The sequence below is a fragment of the Staurois parvus genome, unplaced genomic scaffold (assembly GCF_062004578.1).
Source record: "Staurois parvus isolate SC_StPar_1 unplaced genomic scaffold, SC_StPar_1.0 ptg000779l, whole genome shotgun sequence".
NCBI classification, from domain to species: domain Eukaryota; kingdom Metazoa; phylum Chordata; class Amphibia; order Anura; family Ranidae; genus Staurois; species Staurois parvus.
This window is the reverse complement of record NW_028318575.1, coordinates 3,302,725-3,325,000: the sequence shown is the minus strand read 5'-3', so window position 1 is coordinate 3,325,000 and position 22,276 is coordinate 3,302,725. Positions and strand designations below refer to the sequence as shown.

Below are 22,276 nucleotides of genomic sequence, written 5' to 3'. Positions count from 1 at the left end.
GAGGCACCCAGATGCCTCTTAACCAAAACAATACTAAAGGATGGAAGGACAGGCTCTGTCAACAGAGAATGACTAATTCAAGTGTTATTAACTCATTGAATATAATTATACGTACTTCCAAGACAAAATGACTATTTGTAGCAATGTGTCATGTGTCATTATGAAACTACGGTTTCTGTTACTGATAGGATTTACATTGTTTTTTTTTTTATATACCGGTATATATATATATATATATTTTTATCATTGAACAGCATCAGAATTCTATGGGCTTGTTCAGCAGACAACAATAATGCCTTATCAGCCATAAAACCACAAGGCCAGCAAATACTCAGCTAAAGTAAAGAAATAAATAATTTAATAAATAAATACATTAATACAATAATTGTTAAAGTAGAGATTTTGAAGATTTCTGCATACAAAAAAAAAAAATTGCCAGTGTCTACTTACCTTCTCCATGACTTAGTGATGCAGACCCCCCCCCCCAGTTCTCTCCTTGGTCCAGTACCATTGGCTTTCTTCGGGTAAAAGGACACTGGCATCATTCTGCCCATTTCCTGTGAGCAGGGGCGGACTGACCATTTGGAAACTTGGGAAACCTGGGAAACCTAAAGATCCCAAATCCCACAAAAATGTGCCTTTGGACAGTGCTGGAGTATCTTCTTGTTAGATTCAGGATCATCAGCTTTTTCAGGGTCCTGTAGTGCAGCTTATTGACATCACCCTCAGGAAGTGTCTAGAACAGGGGTGGAATGACCATTTGGAAACTCGGGCACTCCCCGAGGGCCCGGGGTCAGTAGGGGGCCCCATGAGATGCCCCTGGTACCCTTTTCATAGGCTTTTTTGCGTTTGGGCAAGGAGACAGGGGTCCCATGATCCCCTATTGCCCGGGGGCCCCATGAGTTGTCAGTCCACCCCTGCCTGCGAGCCTGTTGTTCTCCCACTTCCCTGTAGAGGGCGCATCACAAAGGCTAGGCCCACAGTGCTCCAGGACTGAGCAGCATTCATGTCATTATGTGAGTGCTGCCCAGACCTGCCCAGGACCGGGGACTTCTTTCCCTGCATTTCTCGTGGATAGGGCAGCCCATTGAAACAAATGTGCTGACCTACATGCAATGTGCAGGAACGAGCGTGAAAAGCACATGCGCACTTGTGCATGTAGTACTGTGAACCAAGCCTTAAGATGAGTATTGCAGCTATGCTGACTGGCAGCAGGGGAGGACTGACCATTTGGGAACTCGGGCACTGCCCGAGGGCCCGGGGGTCAGTAGGGGGCCCCATGAGATGCCCCTGGTACCTTTCATAGGCTTTTTTGGGTGTGGTTTGAGTGTGGTCGAGGACACAGGGGCCCTATGATCCCCTATTGCCCAGGGGCCCCATGAGTTGTCAGTCCACCCCTGACTGGCAGTACTGTATGGATCTGACTTGGAATCACCCTCTTGCAGTCCCTGTACAGCAGGGCTGGAGTGTGAGAGGAATAAACGGTTCACATGCTGACAGGAGAAGAGAGCAGACTGACATTACTGTGCTGCTTCTCCTTTCACTGTTCAGTCACAGGCTGGGGTGTCAGGATGACCTGGGCTCAGAGGAAGTGGGGTGAATGATACTGGGCACCACACTGAGGACATCTAGTGGCAGAAAATAAATACTGCAAGGGAAGTTTCTGGATTGAAGGTGAGCATTAAAGTAAAAGCTGTTTTTTTATTTTATCTTTAAATAGGCTGTTCATTTTTAGCCTAGAGTTCTGCTTTCAAAGCAGGGACCTTTTCGTGGGGAAGCCAGCACTGTCACTGGAGGTCAGATGGCGCTGACAATGAATTCTTCTCATGCACATATACAACTCAATGGGACTATCACAGCTGCCGTAAGGTTGAAACTCTGCAACTGATCCTGGCGTGTTCGATAATAGAAAAATTACCAGTCAAGGACTATGTTTGGTTGCATTCAATAGATGTTAGCAGGCCAGCAGCAGGATAAAAAATAAACATTCCAGACAGATGATATGGAAATGTATAGATTTGTAGGCATTAGTGCCCGGGATTAAGGCTCAGATCTGAGCACGGGTAGGACAGAACAGTCATATTGATGGGCTGTCCTACCTGCAAGAAATGTGGGAAAATAACTTTTTCGATTTTTAATTGTGCCGCATCAAGCTGCATTGTACTTTGGCACATGCAAAAACGTGCCGTGGGTGTTGATGCGTGGCGGCACCATTAACCACTTCAAGTCCGGACACTTTCACCCCCTTCCAGTCCAGGCCAATTTTCAGCTATCAGCGCTATCACACTTTGAATTACAATTGCGCGGTCATGCAACACTGTACCCATATGAATCCCATGTTTTTTCATGAAACACTGTACCCATATTTTAGCATTTTTTTGAGACAGATAAAAGTTTATTTTGGTGGTATTTATTCACCACTGGGATTTTTATATTTTTCTTGCTATGTAAATAAAAAAGTCCAAACATTTTGAACAAAAAGTGTTTTTCTTATAACAGTTTGCAAATAAATAATATTTCTTCATAAATCTTGGCCAAAATGTATTAATCTATCTTTTTAGTAAAAAGAAAAATTACCCAAATTAGTTTATAACCAAAAATTATAATTTTTCTAAATATTTTTTTACACTTTTATTTTATTTATGTTTTTTTTTAACATACTGTCACCCTAGCCAGGGGCGTATTTACCACAAGGCAAACAAGGCACTTGCCTAGGGTGGCATTTTTCAGGGGGGCAGTACCTCCCCCCCAGAAGAAGGGATGAAAGAAGGGACAAATGCACCATGGGAACCAGGTGGGATCAGAGAGAGGCTGCGGGCTGCTTGATGGTGTATGTAGAGCCTGGCTTTCATTCCCAGGGATGGTCAGAGCTGTGCAGATGAGTGTCTCCAATCACCTGGGGGGGGGGGGGGGTAGTGGAATTCTCTTCTGGGTGGGGGGCAGGCTCTCTCTCAGCGGGAGGGGGAAGGGGGGGGGGTTGTGTTGGTCGGTGTCCAGATTTTTGTGTTGCCTAGGGCAGCACAAAACCTAAATACACCACTGACCATAGCAGTACACTATGGTGACACTGTACTACTACTTGTGGGGGGGTGATGAAGATTTTTTCTTTTTTTACACTGATTGCTTTTACACCCATAAAGGCTGCAAAAGCAATCATTTCTCCTTCTCTCTGGCTGCATTCCTGCAACCATTGAGAAATACTGTGGGAGTTGTGATTGGTCACAGCTTGTCACATGATACAAGACTATTGTGAATAGCCCTCTACCATGTGATCTCTGTGATCATTCACAGATTTCACAAGTAGTAAGCAATGATGTCAGAAGTGACATCTTGTTTACTACTATTCATGTGATCACTGATTGGCCAATCTGTGATCACATGATCGGGACCTCGCACAGAGGTCCCGTACAGCGATCTGTGTTCCTCTGTGTTTGGAGGACACAGCGGGCACCGATCACAGTGCTGCGCGCTCCCAGGGAGCTAACACAGGCAATGGATGCAGGGGGACATTTAGAAATGTTCCCCCGCATCGGCAGCGCTCCCTTCCGGCCGTTTATCGACATGGGCTGCACGGGAAGTGGGTAAGGCACCCTCCACATCTGTTAAAGTGCACCATGTTTCTCTGCAGGTTACAAATCTGGCGCATTCTCCACCCGCAGAGATGTGAACCAAGACTAAGGCTTGTCAGGTAGGGCATGCCAATAGACAAGATGGCTCCTCTGGACAGACTTCTGTAAACAGGCTAACACATGTTCCCTCTCGTGCACGCAGGAATTGGGCACATGTTAATGCAGTTGCGCATACCTGTGTGTGCCAGCGCTCATGTGCGCTTGTGGCAGATGTTGACGCCAAACGGGATATTTAAACTGGGCCAGTTCTCAGGATCAGTGCTGCTTTGTCTTCAGCCTCCTGTATATCCTGTGATCCTATATCCTAATTACAGTTGCTGACCCGGCTTGTCTTGACTACTCTCTGGACTGCACTGACCGCCTGACTCGGCTTGTCTTCTGACCTCCACTTCTTTCTGCTCCATTGGCGTCTGCTTCACTGATTGGTCCCAGATCTGGCTTGTTTCCTGACTACGCTCCGGCCTGTGCCCCGTACCTGATCCGTCCTGTCTGTGTATGACCCGGCCTTCCTGACTCTGCTACTTTGCCTGCTGTTACCTGCCTACCATCCTGCTCTTCCAACTGACCTACAATCTGCTACCAGCAACTGCCTCAGCTGCCCGCTGTCACCAATACCAGCCTGCCTCAGTCTGTTGCCTACCAGCTTACTGAAGCCTTCTGACTACTTCACCTGCCCAGCATTTACACCTGCTCTGCTGCTAGCAAGATTTACAGGCACTCATGCAACTCTGTACCCCTGCGCCTCCGGTGTACACTACCAGGGTCCCTAAGGTAAGTGATACACTTATAGATGCGACTGAGCGTGGGCGCGTTTCCATACATTCCCACACGTCACGTGTAGGGCAGCGGTGGTGGCAGCAAAACAAACTGTGCTTGCAGAATAATTATGGTAGGGGCAGTCTTTTGAGATGTTCTTCTGCCGGCTATCATTAGGGCCCATCAAGAGTGTGGGTGCATTGAATGACAGCCCCAGTTAACCTGCATGCAGTATAGGTACAGTACCAATATGGTGTAGTCTCTGCACAGCTGCAAGGTAGATGTGGTTCAGATGTGATTAAGATTCTGTATAATGGTATAGGTGCAGTCTAGGTTTGGCATAACTACGGTAGAGAGCGCAGTATGGATTGGGTACACTTGGTGTCCTGCTTTCAGTGGCTCAGGGCTGTTTCAGACCAGCTGCTGCACTGCAGCGCAGTGGCTGGTGTGCAGTGTGGTCAAGCTGAGATCAGCGCAGTGATGATGTGCTGAGCTTGGCGGATCCCTCTGTTTCCTTTTTTTTAACAAACTTCTTTGATGTCACACAGACATCTCCTCAAGTTCAAATGCCAACCACGCCATGCATGGTAGTGGATTGCCTCTCACTGTGATGCGCTGAAAAAAAGTAATGCCTGCAGTAATCTTTGTGCATTATGCCCGAATGCCTGGCATATAGGAGTCAACGCATTTTGCCTTGTCCATATGATGGGACCGCACTGGAATAGCCACCCAATGCAGTCCTACTACATCTGATGTGAACCAGCCCCCAGCCCCTGCTAGCGCTATCAGTAATGGGCGAATAGCCCTCTTACCAGTCCCCAGGATTTTGCAGTGATCTCTCGCTGTAGAAGAGGAGCCCTCAGTCTCTCAGTGAGAGCCTCCGGTGATCAGAGGTGGGAAGCAGAGGGTGAGTGGATGCTCTGGTCTTCTTACAACAGCGGTCCAGATGCTGTGATGTGAACAGGGCTGCTCTACCCCTGTGTGTGCTCACTCCCAGTCTTGGATCTCCCTTGGTATGGTCTCCAGCTGGCAGGAGAATATTCAGACAGAAGTACTCTCTCTCTAGCTCTCTCAGTGCCAAGAGTAAGAACTTTCCTGGGCAGATTAATAAAAATCATCTCTACGCTCCTCCCAGTGCCTATTGAGATCTGTAGAGTAAAGAGATTATTCATTCATTATATGGCTGCCATCTCAAACTACAACTACCAGCATTCTCACCACTCTGAAAAGAAGTCTATGGCCTCGCTTGGCTTTAGCTCGCCCCCTGCTGGCTGGAGGAGGATGGTGTAGTGTAACATTAATACTACAGTAGAGGGGGGGAGGCAAATAAAAAGCAATGTCTCCTTCTCCATGTTGTTTTAGCCCAGCACATGGCTACAGGGGCAGTCTAGGTTTGGCATAACTGTGGTATACAGTGCAGCATGGATTGGGTACACTTGGTGTCCAGCTTTCAGTGGCTCGGAGCTTTCTCATTCTGCAATGAAATTGCTCATCATTGTTGTCACACTGAGTATAGGGTAGTCTTAGATGGACGTAATTTTAGGTGGACTTAACCACCTAAACTGTCAGAGTCATTTTAAACTGTGTGACTAGTAGACAGGAATTTTAAAGCAGTATTAAACCTAAAAGCAAACATTTATTATATTGCAGCTTACCAATTCTTAGATGTGATGGCTGCATTAGGTTTCTTTTTTAGGTTTTCTTTTCATCTGGTGATCCAGTCAGCAAGTGTGTTGTTTTTTACAACACAAAGTCTCAGACAGAATGTATCAGTTGACATGGATGTCATGGATTTTTTTTCTTGGGTGAGTGCTTGTGATCAGCACAGGGCCAATCAACGCTGTCCACACAGAGGTCAGGGATTCTGCATCCTCCTAGAGCAAAATGAAAACTCCTCCTACAAGCTTTAATCAGTGTTCTGCTGGACACTGATAGAAGTCACAAGACTGCTATATACTGATGAGAAAAAGTATTTAGCATTTTATATTTAATAAAATAATTGCACTTCCATGTTCTGTGTACTGTGAGAGACCAGATATAGTGAATGCAGGGTCCGGGGAGACCAGATATAGTGAATGCAGGGTCCGGGGAGACCAGATATAGTGAATGCAGGGTCCGGTGAGACCAGATATAATGAATGCAGGGTCCTGGGAGACCAGATATAGTGAATGTAGGGTCCGGGGAGACCGGATATAGTGAATGCAAGGTCCGGGGAGACCAGATATAGGGAATGCAGGGTCCGGGGAGACCAGATATAGGGAATGCAGGGTCCGGGGAGACCAGATATAGTGAATGCAGGGTCTGGGGAGACCAGATATAGTGAATGTAGGGTCCAGGGAGACCGGATATAGTGAATGCAAGGTCCGGGGAGACCAGATATAGGGAATGCAGGGTCCGGGGAGACCAGATATAGGGAATGCAGGGTCCGGGGAGACCAGATATAGGGAATGCAGGGTCCGGGGAGACCAGATATAGGGAATGCAGGGTCCGGGGAGACTAGATATAGTGAATGCAGGGTCCGGGGAGACCAGATATAGTGAATGCAGGGTCCTGGGAGACCAGATATAGTGAATGCAGGGTCCGGGGAGACCAGATATAGTGAATGCAGGGTCTGGGGAGACCAGATATAGTGAATGCAGGGTCCGGGGAGACCAGATATAGTGAATGCAGGGACTGGGGAGAGCAGATATAGTGAATGCAGGGTCCGGGGAGACCAGATATAGTGAATGCAGGGTCCGGGGAGACCAGATATAGTGAATGCAGGGTCCTGGGAAATGAGATATAGTGAATGCAGGGTCCGGGAGACCAGATATAGTGAATGCAGGGTACGGGGAGAGCGGATATAGTGAATGCAGGGTCCGAGGAGACCAGAGTGACTGCAGAGTCCGGGGAGACCGGATATAGTGACTGCAGGGTCCGGGGAGACCAGATATAGTGAACACAGGGTCAGGGGAGACCAGATATAGTGAATGTGGGGTCCTGGGAGACCAGATATAGTGAATGTAGGGTCTAGGGAGACCAGATATAGTGAATGCAGGGTCCTGGAGACCAGATATAGTGAATCCAGGGTCTGGGGAGAGCAGATGTAGTGAATGCAGGGTCTGGGGAGAGCAGATATAGTGAATGCAGGGTCCTAGGAGACCGGATATAGTGAATGCAGGGTCTGCAGAGACCAGATATAGTGAATGAAGGGTCCGGGGAGAGCAGATATAGTGAATGCAGGGTCTGGGGAGACCAGATATAGCGAATGCAGGGTTCTGGGGTTAGTAACACTTTAAAAAAACCTTTATTCCAAAAGGGAAAAAAATAATTATAAAGTGTGAGCTGAAGTTTGGCTTCAGTTTGTTAGTGTATCTAAATCTAATACATTTTACACTCTCCTCCCCAGACTGACAATGCTGCTGTATGCTGTATCTCCCTTGCTCATTCCTCCAGAGTTGTGTCTTGCTAAGGCTACTTTCACACTGAGGAGTTTTTGAAGCGTTTTTATGTTAAAAAAAGCACCTGAAAAGCTCAAGAAAAATGCTTCCCTGTGTTTGTGAATGTATATCTATGTATGTTTTCACACTGTGGCGTTGCGCTTGCGGTGCAGTGTAAAAACTCCTGTTTTCCGCATCTTTGGGGCATGTTCGGTGAGTTAAAAAGACGCCCCAAATCAATGGAAACACGCCTGAAAAATGCCTGTAAAGTGCCTCAAAAATGCCTCTGAAAAGCGTTTTTGGTGCGTGTCCTATAAAACATGCTCAGAAAGCACGGAAAAAACACGGTAAAAATGCAGCAACAACGCCTATCAGATTTTGCTGTGTTTCTGAAGCGGATCAGTGTGAAAGTAGCCTATTACAGGAGGTGTGCTACTGCCCAGATCACCAGGTGAAATCAGAGGGAAAAAAGCCTACAAAAGAAAACTAATGCAGCCACCACATCTAATGATTGGTAAGCTGCAATCTAATACGGTTTTGGTTTTTGGTGTAATATTGCTTTAAAGGATAAAATCACCTTTCGTAACATGTTGCGTGTTACACTCATATTCAGGGTGTAACATGAAACATGTTACAGATGTAGCTTCAGCTTCAGATGCAGCTTCATTAGCTTCAGTGGGAGGCAGGTGAGACATCAGGGATCTTCTAGACCCCTGATGTCACAGTAAAGAGAACCCGTCTCAGCAAAATATGGTCCCCTATGTGACAGCAATAAAGTTAATTGTAAAATAAATGTAAAAATAAAGAAAAATACAGCAACATATAAAAAATAAAAAAGTTACATATCACCACAAACATTGGGGTGGGAGCAATAATTCTAGAACCATCTTTCATGATTAGAGATTTCCTTCTAATTCTTTCCTTCAACCACGGGTTGAGGGAAAGAAAATCACTTGATTCCCCCATCCCTCATCGCTGCTCTATTAAATTCTGACAGTGGAAGGTTTCCCCGCCATCAGAATACAATGATCACTGCCGCTGGATATAGCTAGAGGTAATAATCGCGCAAACAAAACCTGAAGTCCATAGATCACCTTCAGTACCACCAGCCTGTCCATAGGTAGATTGAAAGGAACAGGACGAATTTTGAACCATCTATGGTCGGCTTAAAGCTCCTTTCACCCTTGTGTGCTTTTGCCACGTTTTTCCAGGGTAACAAAAGTGCGTGAAAACTATTCCCCATTAAATCCTATGTAACTCTTCACACTGCGGGTGCTCTGCACTTGGAAAGTCCTGTATACTGCATCTTGGTGCAGTTTTTCAAAAGCGCACCAAAACGGCACCTTCCATTAAAAGTGAATGGGAACACATCAAAAAGTGCAGCAGTGTGAAAGGACCCTAAAGTGATAATCTGTAAAGGCTTTTAATATGACGCCTATGGATAATTCTGGGTATTCTGGGCATTTTGTTGCCTTTGCACGGGCACAGGAAATTTTAAAGCTTGACATGTTGGATATCTATTTACAACCCCATCTTTTATATTTTAGAAACACAAAATTGAGTAATAGATTGTGTGTGTTTTATCAAAAATCTGTGTAGCACTACTTCCACAAGGGCTGCTGAATGTAACTCGTTCTTTCCCAAACAGTACAGAGGCCACCAGTCACCCAAGCAACAGTCCATTCATTTCGACTCCAATAAACAGTCTAGGATTTATTGCTTACAGAACTAACCAGAGAGGGATTGCGGCATGGGATACAAAATGGCTCTAATACAATGGTCTAACCCAGTGGTGGGCAACCTTTTTTTTCAACTGAGCCAAATCTCACCAAAACCACGATTGAAATTTATTTTGAGAGCCACATTTTTAAAACTGAAAATACGTAGGATGGTACACTGTTTTTAGTTTCAATAAGTTTTTATAGTAATTCATCCCCCATAGTAATTCATCCCCCATATAGTAATTCATCCCCCATATAGTAATTCATCCCCCCTATAGTAATTCATCCCCCCTATAGTAATTCATCCCCCATATAGTAATTCATCCCCCATAGTAATTCATCCCCCATAGTAATTCATCCCCCATATAGTAATTCATCCCCCATATAGTAATTCATCCCCCATATAGTAATTCATCCTCCCTATAGTAATTCATCCCCCCTATAGTAAATTATCCCCCCTATAGTAATTCATCCACCATATAGTAATTCATCCCCCCTATAGTAATTCATCCCCCATATTAATTCATCCCTCATATAACTATTCCCCCCCCAAGTAGTAAGCCAAGTCCCCCCTGTGTCAATTCACTTACCTCTGCACCGCGCGTTCCTCTCGCCGTTCCGGTCTTCAGGGCGGACTGTGAGAGTAGCCTAGATCCTCTCACGTTCGTCACGCTGCCCCGCCTACACACATCCTGACAGCCAATCACTGGCTATCAGGATGTGAGTGGCAGCGAGACTGGCCAATCATTGCATTTGAGCGCGCTGCCCTGGCTGTTTTTTTTTTGGATCACGCTGCAGAGTCCCTGCCGCCCGAGAGGAGGGAGGGGAGCGGGCGCCCAGCACACAAGAGCCGCATTAAAGCGTGTAAAGAGCCGCATGTGGCTCGCGAGCCGCGGCTTGCCGACCACTGGTCTAACCCAACCAGGGTTCCATGGAACTCTGGGGTTTCCTCCAGAGACTGCTAAGGATTCCTTGAGCAATGAGCAATATCCACCTCTCAGATAGGTTCCCGCTGACACCATTGATATTTTTAGCTATCTATAAGGGGGTAAGTCTTCTCAATGACCACAAGTGTAAGGAACATTCTTTCCACTGACCATCGCACAGTTGTATGGGGGATTCACCTGTCTCTGAGATCACGCCCGACCAGTCTTCTTCTGGTGGTGCGTCATGTGTGAGAGTGGCAGAAGAAGGTGAAGCATGTATATGCGGAATATACATATATATATATGTGTGTGTGTTTGAGTTTTGGGGTGCATACCCTAATGCAGGGTTTCTCAACCCTAGGGTTCCTCCAGAGGTTTCTAGGGGTTCCTTGAGCCACAAGCAATGTCCGCCTCTCAGATAGGTTCCCGCTGACACTATTGATATTTTTAGCTATCTATAAGGGGGTATTTCTTCTCAATGACCACAAGTTTAAGGAACATTCTTCCCACTGACCATCACACGATTGTATCATGAGCTGTAGATACAGTAATTTTTAGCAGGGGTTCTCCCGAGAACCAAAAAGTCATTTCAAGGGTTCCTGTGTTGAAAAGGTTGAGAAAGGCTGGTCTAAACCCTCACAGCTGGGGACCATGAGATATCTTTCTGAACAGTCTTCAAACCTCACAGCTGGGGACCATGAGGCAAGTCTATCTGGTACCAGGTTACCCTGCACATTTGCACAGCTGTAGGGAAGCACTGCAACTTCAGGAACATTGCACAGTACAGGATGGCACCCTTCACAAGCTCACAGTCCAGAGTCCTGCTGGGGAGAGGGGAATGGCCAGTATTTGAGACCCTATGAGAGTTGTCTCAGTCAGAGCAACATCTGGCACTTATATCCCAAAAGCACACAGTCACCAGAAATCAGTATAGGCTCATTACTCACATGTCCCCAGGACAGCTGCCACTTTACAGCTTCCTCCAAACACCACCCAGTGAGTGAGACAGCCCTTCTCTAGACTAGATCCCTTTGGTGAAGTCCTGCCACCAGTTCCAGGTTCCTTTCAAGGTCTCCAGCCCCGAGACTTCAGAGAACAGCAGCACAATCCAAAAGCTTTCTTCAAGGTTGGGAACTTCTCTTTGTTGGGGAAGTCCAGGACTTCAGAGTATTTATCAGCTTCCCAGCCACCATCTGGGCACACTCCCCAGAGACTGGCTAGGCCCTGATTAAGCTGGTGATTTGAAACCCCTCCCAAACTGAAGTAGGAAGCAATCAAACTCCCAGCCTGTGAAACCCTGAAAAAAAAGTTCAGTGTGCTGGGAAACTGTCCACCCCAGGTGTTTTTTTACCCCCCGCAAACGTACTATGGCCTTTTGGACTTCCTATGGAGAGATACTCAAATCTAACTGATTCCTGCCAGAGGCTTCTAATGTAGGAAACAGGACCGCATCAAGGAACGTAGCAAGTTCAATCTCAGTAAACTGGGCCCTAGTATGCAACCTCCCAGAAAATCTCCAGAAAATGATCAATAACCACTTGTGGACCACCCATTCGCAATGTCCTGCCGCAGTCAGCAAAGCAACATACCTGTATGTCGCTGCCTACTTCCGGACATGCATGGGCTTTCCCCGACCAGCACCTGATGTGATTGTATATAGTGGGAGCCTGTCAGCAGTCCTGGCCAATGATTCAAGGCCAGGACCAAGTGATGAGCTGTGTCCAATCACAGCCCAGAGCTCTGTGTTGACATTCAACATAGGGCTCAGATGGAACGATTTCTTTGTTTCTCATCCCTACAAAGCAGGGATGAGAAACTAGGAGATCATTAGTAAGAGCAGCACATTTTACACATATTACACATAGTTAGGCACATATTTAACTCCTTGATCGTCCTAGATGTTATCCCCTTCCCAGCCAGTGTCATTAGTACAGTGACAGTGTATAGTATTATCACAGATCACTGTATTAATGTCACTGGTGATGTCAGTGGCACAGTTAGCCAGTTCCCCCCAGTCCCGTTTTAAATCGCATTAGTAGTTAAAACAAAAAAAATCATTATACATCCCATAGTTTGTAGGCACTATAACTTTCACACAAACCAATCAATATACACTTATTAGGATTAGATGTTTTTAATTGTTTTATATGTTTTGTAGCAGAAATGAAAGAAAAAAGGAGTTTTTTTTCAAACTTTTCGGTCTTTTTTCATTTTTGTCACAAAAACAAAAACCCCAGTGGTGATCAAATTCCACCAAAAAAAAGCTCTATTTGTGTGAAAAAAATGATATACAATACAAATTTTTGTTTGGGTACGGTGTTGCATGACTGCACAATTACCAGTTAAAGCAGCACAGTGCTGAATAGCAAAAAAATGACCTGGTCATGAAAGGGGTAAAATCTTCCAGAGCTAAAAGCTTCATTCACATTTGTTCGACTTGTCATGTGACTTTGGTTAATTAAATCTAGGGAAATTAAGAGGTGGCCAGCCGAGTCCCAAACGCCCCCAATATGTGTAGGAGTAAATTGATCCATAGCGAGTCAAGCCAGCAGCCGCCCATTCTTATCGCCGTATTCAAACACCCTCTGAGCAGAATGTAACAGAAACGTCTTGGTCTGTTCTACCTGAAAGGAGAGAGTTCTCTTAGAGCCTGCTGCCAGGCTGTATAATGGTCTTGATCAGGGGTCCCAACATACACTGCTCAACAAAATTGAAGGATCACTTTGAAAACACATCAGATCTCAATGGGGACAAATCTCCTGCTGGATATCTATACTGATATGGACTGGGTAATGTGTTAGGAATGTAAGGATGACCCATCGTTTGTTGGAAATTAAAATTATCGACCTACAGAGGACTGAATTCAAAGACACCCCGAAAATCAAAGTGAAAAAATCATGCAGCAGGCTAATCCATTTTGCTGAAATTTCATCGCAGCAACTCAGAATGGTCCTCAGTAGTTTGTATGGCCCCCACGTGCATGTGCCTGGCGGCATTGGATGAGCAGAAACATGATATCCCAGAGGTGTTCTATTGGATTTAGGTCAGGCACGCGTGGGGGCCATTCAATGGTATCAATTCCTTCATCCTCCAGGAACTGTCTGCATACTCTCCCCACATGAGGCCGGGCATTGTCATGCACCAGGAGGAACCCAGGACCCACTGCACCAGCGTAGGGTCTGACAATGGGTCCAAGGATTTCATCCTGATACTTAATGGCAGTCAGGGTGCTATTGTCTAGCCTGTAGAGGTCTGTGTGTCCCTCCATGGATATGCCTCCCCAGACCATCACTGACCCACCACCAAAACGGTCATGCTGAACCATGTTACAGGCAGCAGAACGTTCTCCATGGCTTCTCCAGACCCTTTCATGTCTGTCACATGTGCTCAGGGTGAACCTGCTCTCATCTGTGAAAAGCACAGGGCACCAATGGCAGACCTGCCAATTCTGGTGTTCAATGGCAAATGCCAATCGAGCTCTATGGTGCCGGGCAGTGAGCACAGGGCCAACTACAGGACATGGGGCTCTCAGCCACCCTTATGAAGTCTTTTTCTGATTGGTCAGAGACATTCACACCAGTGGCCTGCTGGAGGTCATTTTGTAGGGCTCTGGCAGTGCTCATCCTGTTCCTCCTTGCACAGAGGAGAAGATACCGGTCCTGCTGATGGGTTAAGGACCTTCTACGGCCCTGTCCAGCTCTCCTAGAGTAACTGCCTGTCTCCTGGAATCTCCTCCATGCTCTTGAGACTGTGCTGGGAGACACAGCAAACCTTCTGGCAATGGCACGTATTGATGTGCCATCCTGGAGGAGTTGGACTGCCTGTGCAACCTCTGTAGGGTCCAGGTATGGCCTCATGCTACCAGTAGTGACACTGACCCTAGCCAAATGCAAGACTAGTGAAAAACAGTCAGAAAAGATGAGTAGGGAAAAAAATGTCAGTGGCCACCTGTACAACCATTCCTGTTTTGGGGGTCGTCTCATTGTTGCCCATCTAGTGCACCTGTTGTTAATTTCATGAACACCAAAGCAGCTGAAACTGATTAACAACCCTCTTTGCTTCCTAACTGACCAGATCAATATCCCAGGAGTTTCACTGACTTGATGCTGTACTCTGATTAAAAAGTGTTCCTTTAACCACCTCCCGTCCAGCCGCTGTTTATAAACGGCAGGACGGGACACCTCCAGGAGCGGGTTGCCGTTTCTGAACGGCACCTTGTATCTGAGGCTCGTGCGCGGCTCCTAGAGCGCGCACCCGTGAGCCCGATGATCGCCGAGTCCGACGGACACGGTGGATTACGTGACATGGTATGGGACCAATGAAATCGGTCCCATACCATGTGATCAGCTGTGTCCAATAAGGACACATCTTAAGTGTAAACAAAAGCCGCATGGTGCGGCTTCCGCCTCCTTCTCTTCACACGGAGTTGTCTGTGAGAGGAGAAAGAGCAAAGAATAGGTAGTAGCCAACTGCCCTCCACCTCAGTGACACCTGATCGCCCCTAAAGTGTCCCTGATCGCCCACAAGTGTCCCTGATCGCCCACAAGTGTCCCTGATCACCCCAACAAGTGGCCCTGATTGCCCCACGTGTCCCTGATCACCCCAACAAGTGGCCCTGATTGCCCCACGTGTCCCTGATCACCCCAACAAGTGGCCCTGATTGCCCCACGTGTCCCTGATCACCCCAACAAGTGGCTTTGATTGCCCATAAGTGGCCCTGATCGCTCCCATAAGTGGCCCTGATCGCCCACAAGTGTCCCTGATAGCCCCACGTGTCCCTGATCACCCACAAGTGTCCCTGATCGCCCACAAGTGCCCTTGATTGCCCACAAGTGGTCCTGATTGCCCACAAGTGGCCCTGATCGCCCAACAAGTGGCCCAGCAGTGTCCCTGATTGTCAGTGTCCCTGATCGCCACATAGTGGCCCAGCAGTGTTCTTGATCGCCACAGTGTCCCTGATCGTCGCAGTGTTCCTGCTCGCCACACAAGTGGCCAAGCAGTGTCCCTGATCGCCGCAGTGGCCAAGCAGTGTCCCTGATCATCACACAAGTGGCCCAGCAGTATCGCCACAGTGGCCAAGCAGTGTCCCTGATTGCCACACAAGTGGCCCAGCAGTGTCCCTGATTGCCGCAGTGTCCCTGATCACCGCAGTGTCCCTGATTGCCGCACAAGTGGTCCAGCAGTGTCCCTGATCGCCGCAGTGTCCCTGATTGCCGCACAAGTGGTCCAGCAGTGTCCCTGATCGCCACAGTGTCCCTGATTGCCGCACAAGTGGTCCAGCAGTGTCCCTGATCGCCGCAGTGTCCCTGATTGCCGCACAAGTGGTCCAGCAGTGTCCCTGATCGCCGCAGTGTCCCTGATTGCGGCAGTGGCCCGGCAGTGTCCCTGATTGCCGCAGTGGCCCGGCAGTGTCCCTGATCGCCACACAAGTGGCCCAGCAGTGGCCCTGATTGCCGCACAAGTGGTCCAGCAGTGTCCCTGATTGCCGCACAAGTGGTCCAGCAGTGTACCTGATCACCGCAGTGGCCCAGTAGTGTCCCTGATCACTGCAGTCTCCCTGATTGCCGCACAAGTGGTCCAGCAGTGTCCCTGATCGCCGCAGTGGCCCTGATTGCCGCAGTGGCCCAGCAGTGTCCCTGACCACCACACAAGTGGCCCAGCAGTGTCCCTGATCACCGCATTGGCCCAGCAGTGTTCCTGATCGCCACACAATTGGCCCAGCAGTGTCCCTGATCGCCGGACAAGTGGCCCAGCAGTGCCCCTGATCACCGCAGTGTCCCTGATCACCGCAGGAGTCCAGCAGTGTTTCTGACCACCACACAAGTGGCCCAGCAGTGTCCCTGATCACCGCAGTGTCCCTGATTGCCGCAGTGGCCCAGCAGTGGCCCAGCAGTGTCCCTGATCACCACACAAGTGGCCAGCAGTGTCCCTGATTGCCGGACAAGTGGTCCAGCAGTGCCCCTGATCACCGCAGTGTCCCTGATCACCGCAGTTGCCCAGCAGTGTTTCTGATCGCCACACAAGTGGCCCAGCAGTGTCCTGATCATTGCAGTGGCCCAGCAGTGTCCATAGTCGCCGCACAAGTGGTCCAGCAGTGTCCCTGATCGCCACAGTGTCCCTGATTGCTGCAGTGTCCCTGATTGCCACACAAGTGGCCCAGCAGTGTCCCTGATCACTGCAGTGGCCCAGCAGTGTCCCTGATCACCGCAGTGGCCCAGCAGTGTCCCTGATTGCCACACAAGTGGCCCAGCAGTGTCCCTGATCACCGCAGTGGCCCAGCAGTGTCCCTGATCGCCGCACAAGTGGTCCAGCAGTGTCCCTGATCACCATACAGTGGCCCAATCAGTGTCCCTGACCACCTTACAGTGTGCCTGTTCATACAGTGTCCCTGATCTCTGCCACACCAGTGGATCCTGTTCACTGCCATCGTCTGTGAGGAGAGAGATCCAGTACAGCTAACTGTGAGTAATTTGCAGCCTTTGCACAGAGTTTTTTTCCAAAACAGCAATAGGTAGTTAAGAAATTAGATGTGTGATTTTTGCCCTTAGAACGCTAACAGGTGTTTATTGGATGTGGAACCCCTCTATGTGGCCAGACTGTGAAAAAGTCTCACACATTTGGTATCACCATATTCAGGAAGAGTTAGAGAATGTGTTTTGGGGTGCAATTTTAGGTATGCCTATGCTGTGTATTAGAAATATCTCATAGATTGACAACTTTGTGTAGAAAAAAATACATTTTCATTTTCTTTTTGCATTTTCCAAAAACTTGTGGCAAAAAATGAAGTCTTCAGAAGACTCCGCATGCCTCTTAAAACATACCTTGGGGTGTTTGCTTTCCAAAATAGGGTCATTTTGTGGATAATTCCATTGTCCTGATTCTCCAGGACCTCCAAAACAGCAATAGGTAGTTAAGAAATTAGATGTGTGATTTTTGCCCTTAGAACGCTAACAGGTGCTTATTGGATGTGGAACCCCTCTATGTGGCCAGACTGTGAAAAAGTCTCACACATTTGGTATCACCATATTCAGGAAGAGTTAGAGAATGTGTTTTGGGGTGCAATTTTAGGTATGCCTATGCTGTGTATTAGAAATATCTCATAGATTGACAACTTTGTGTAGAAAAAAATACATTTTCATTTTCTTTTCGCATTTTCCAAAAACTTGTGGCAAAAAATGAAGTCTTCAGAAGACTCCGCATGCCTCTTAAAACATACCTTGGGGTGTTTGCTTTCCAAAATAGGGTCATTTTGTGGATAATTCCATTGTCCTGATGCTCCAGGACCTCCAAAACAGCAATAGGTAGTTAAGAAATTAGATGTGTGATTTTTGCCCTTAGAACGCTAACAGGTGCTTATTGGATGTTGAACCCCTCTATGTGGCCAGACTGTGAAAAAGTCTCACACATTTGGTATCACCATATTCAGCAGGAGTTAAAGAATGCATTTTGAGGTATCATTTTAAGTATGCCTATGCTGTGTAATAGAAATATCTCATAGATTGACAACTTTGCGTAAAAAAAAATACATTTTCATTTTCTTTTCACATTTTCCAAAAACGTGGCAAAAAATGAAATCTTCAGAGGACTCCCCATGCCTCTTAAAACATACCTTGAGGTGTTTTCTTTTGAAAATGGGGTCATTTTGTGGGTAATTCAATTGTCCTGGTGCTCCAGGACCTCCAAAACTGTGATAGACAGTCAAGAAATTAGATGTATAATTTTTGCCCCTAGAACGCCTAAGGGTGCTTATTGGATGTGGGGCCCTTCTATGTGGTTAGGCTGTGAAAAAGTTTTACACATGTGGTATCGCCATACTCAGGATGAGTCGCAGAATGTGTTTTGGGGTGTAATTGCAAGTATGCCTATGCCGTGTGAGAGAAAGAACTTGTTAAATGACAACTTTGTGGGGAAAAAAAAAAGAATTTTCTTTACTTTCATCAATTCCTTAAAAAATTGGCAAAAAATTACAACTTCAAAAAACTCCCCATGCCTCTCATTAAATACCTCAGACTGTCTACTTTCCAAAAAGGGGTAGTTTGGGGGGTATTTGTACTGTCCTGGCATTTTAGGGCCCCAAGTAATTATATAGATAGTCCGTACATCAGGATTGATACATTTTCAAATATATCAAATATATATACCGTGGTCTGTGGACTCTATAACTTTCACAAAGACTGATTTGGGTTATGTCTACCAAAAAAATGTAGCACAATGGATTTTGGCCTAAATTTATGAAGAAAGTATATTTATTTGCAAAATTTAGTATCAAATACTAAGAAAAACATGTTTTTTTTCATTTTTCTAGCAAAAAATAAAAACCCCAGTGATGATTAAATACCACCAAATTAAAGCTCTATTTGTTTGAAAAAAATGATAATAATTTCATTTAGATACAGTGTTGTATGCCTGAGTAATTGTCATTCACAATGTGATAGCGCTGAAAGCTGAAAATTGGCCTGGACAGGAAGGGGGTAAAAGTGTCCGGACAGGAAGTGGTTAATATTTTTGAGCCGTGTAGATCACTTCCAACCGCCAAGCCTCGGCTGCTGAGCATCCAGATAGTGGACCGCCTCCCTTTACATAAACACATTTTATGTGATTCTAGCAACAGTTTTGTTTCTGATTTAGAAAAAAGGTTTGACTCCTATAAATTAAAGCTGACCACTGAAAGCACCCCAGCTGTGCAATATGATTTCCCCTTAGAAAAATTGGTCCCCCCCCCCCAGTGTGACATTGTATGTTATATGTATTAAATGTTAATCTTTTACAATGTGACTTGTTAGTATGCGGTGACATACCCTGGGCAGCATCTTATTAAATTATAATTGATCCTTAATTGATGACAAGCCACTGATGAGCTTTCGGTGAGTGTGCTAATCGCAGACGCCGAGCAAACATTTGAGACTGAAGACGCAGGTGCAGTCATGAAAGAGGGCACAGAGGGCATTCGCCTAAGGCCTCCAACCTCAAGGGTCTGGTAGAGTCACAAACTGCTCCTGCTGCTCCCCTGTAATGTATTACATTGTACAACTTGTATCTGTAATGAGCAACACCAACTCGTACTACGAGTGTTATTAATATTGTCATATGTGTTTTATAAGTATTTTTTATAACTTTTGGACCTTGTGTACACTATAGGCAAGCTCTGCCATGCCTCTGAAAAGCAATCTACAGTTAGATCGCTTTTTAGAAGCATTTGATAAGCAGTGAGGAGATGATATGTCACCTCCTTACCACCATTTTTACCCCTAAATGCATTGCACACAGTTGCAGGGTGATTGCGGAGTAGCCCTATTCACTTGAATGGGCGGGTGGCACTGCCCTATGTATGTAACAAGGAGCTTCGGGCTCTATTCACACTTATGCAACTTGTCATGCAACTTTGGGGTCCAAGGTCGCATTAAAAGTCGCCACCCCCCCCCCCAATGGGTACCATTCATATCTGTGTGACTTCAAAGTAGTTCCTGCACTACTTTGGTCTAACTTTCATGCGACTTGAGGGCCATAGAGTTATTTATTTATTTCAGGTACTTATATAGCGCTGTCAATTTACGCAGCACTTTACATATATATTGTACATTCACATCAGTCCCTAACCCTCAAGGGGTGTACAATCTAAGGTCCCTAACTCACATTCATACATACACATACTAGGGACAATTTAGACAGGATCCAATTAACCTACCAGCATGTCTTTGGAGTGTGGGAGGAAACCGGAGCACCCGGAGGAAACCCACGCAGAACATGCAAACTCCATGCAGGAGGTGCCATGGTCGGGAATCAAACCCATGACCCATGTACTGCAAGGCAAACATCCTAACCACTAAGCCACTGTGCCGCCCACGTAGAGTTCAATGTAAAGCCTCCAAAGTCGCATGAAAGTAGCATCTGAATGTTGTGCATCAGACTTGTGTGTGACTGTGTACTCCAGAAACAACTGGGATTTTTTTCAGCAGGAACGTGGGGGGATGCAGTTCCGGCACCTCCAGCACTGAATGTATGAAATGGCAAGGGGTGCTGGAAAGTCTATTGATGCTGGCTGCTGGGGAATGTATTGCTGGTGTGGGGAGGGGGGGGGCAATATCTTGATAATGGGGGAGGTCTATTGTTTCTTAAGGGTCAATTGTTGCTGGGAGGGATCTACTGTTAAGGGAGCGGTCTGCTGTTGCTGGCTGCTGGGAGATCTATTGTTGCTGTAGTGGGTCTATTGTTGCTGTGGTGGTTCTATTGTTGCTGAAGTGGGTCTTTTGTTGCTGTAGTGGTTCTATTGTTGCTGTAGTGGTTCTATTGTTTCTGAAGTGGGTCTATTGTTGCTGGAGTGGATCTGGTATTGCTGGAGTGGGTATATTGTTGCTGTAGTGGATCTATTGTTGCTGGAGTGGGTCTATTGTTGCTGGAGTGGGTCTATTGTTGCTGTAGTGAATCTGTTGTTGCTGTAGTGGGTCTATTGTTGCTGTAGTGGATCTGTTGTTGCTGGAGTGAGTCTATTGTTGCTGGAGTGGGTCTATTGTTGCTGTAGTGGGTCTATTGTTGCTGTAGTGAATCTGTTGTTGCTGTAGTGGGTCTATTATTGCTGTAGAGGGTCTATTGTTGCTGGAGTGGGTCTATTGTTGCTGTAGTGGGCCTATTGTTGCTGGAGTGGGTCTATTGTTGCTGTAGTGGGTCTATTGTTGCTGGAGTGGGCCTATTGTTGCTGGAGTGGGTCTATTGTTGCTGTAGTGGGTCTATTGTTGCTGGAGTGGGTCTATTGTTGCTGTAGAGGGTCTATTGTTGCTGGAGTGGGTCTATTGTTGCTGTAGTGGGCCTACTGTTGCTGGAGTGGGTCTATTGTTGCTGTAGTGGGTCTATTGTTGCTGTAGTGGGTCTATTGTTGCTGGAGTGGGTCTATTATTGCTGTGGTGGGTCTATTGTTGATGTAGAGGGTCTATTGTTGCTGGAGTGGGTCTATTGTTGCTGTAGTGGGCCTATTGTTGCTGGAGTGGATCTATTGTTGCTGTAGTGGGTCTATTGTTGCTGGGGGGTATTTTGTTGGCAGCAGGGGATTTATTTTACCGCTTTTAATGTTATCATTAGCAAATTCCATACAAATAACAACACCACAAAATGATACTTCATTCTATATTCACTAAAAGGAGTGGTGCTGGTAGGTGGGTAGGCAGTGAAACCAAAGCTTGGTGCTGGTAGGTGGGTAGGGGGCGGAGACAAGGGGGGAGTTCCTGCACCCATTCTGTGCCCTGCTTATGACTGTTTTGGACCAGTTAATTGCAAGTGCATGAATTTGCAGAACAGTTGTGGCCCGGCCACATTCACTTAAATGGGTTGCATTCATAGTTACATAGTTAGTCTGGCTGAAAAAAGACAAAAGTCCATCCAGTCCAAGCATTAAACAAAAAAGTTATAATCCTACACCCGCAGTTGATCCAGAGGAAGGCAAAAAAAAACAGCAAAGCACGATCCAATTTGCTCCTGCAGGGAAAAAAAAATTTAGCAGCAGTACTGCCCGCCAAATGGAATGGGGGAAACGTTTTGCTACGCCTATGTGACAAAGCACAGTGGCTGCACGATGTGTACAACCAGGCTGCCAAAGGAGCAGTAAAAACACAGTCCAACCCAGGGGCGGACTAACCGTTTAGAAACTCGGGCACTGCCCGAGGGCCCGGGGTCAGTAGGGGGCCCCATGAGATGCCCCTGGTACCTTTTTCATAGGCTTTTTTGAGTTTGGGCAAGGACACAGGGGCCCCATCATCCCCTATTGTCCAGGGCCCCATGAGTTGTCAGTCCGCCCCTGGTCCAACCACCTGTATTTACCCCCCCCTCTACCCAAT

The 22,276-nt window shown here is 46.7% G+C and overlaps 1 protein-coding gene across 1 annotated transcript in view; it reads right to left on the bottom strand.

Annotated features, from left to right (window-relative positions):
* The window catches only part of THSD7A (thrombospondin type 1 domain containing 7A), a 670,811-nt gene that overhangs the window by 402,432 nt on the left and 246,103 nt on the right, over nt 1-22,276 (bottom strand). The window lies entirely within an intron of this gene.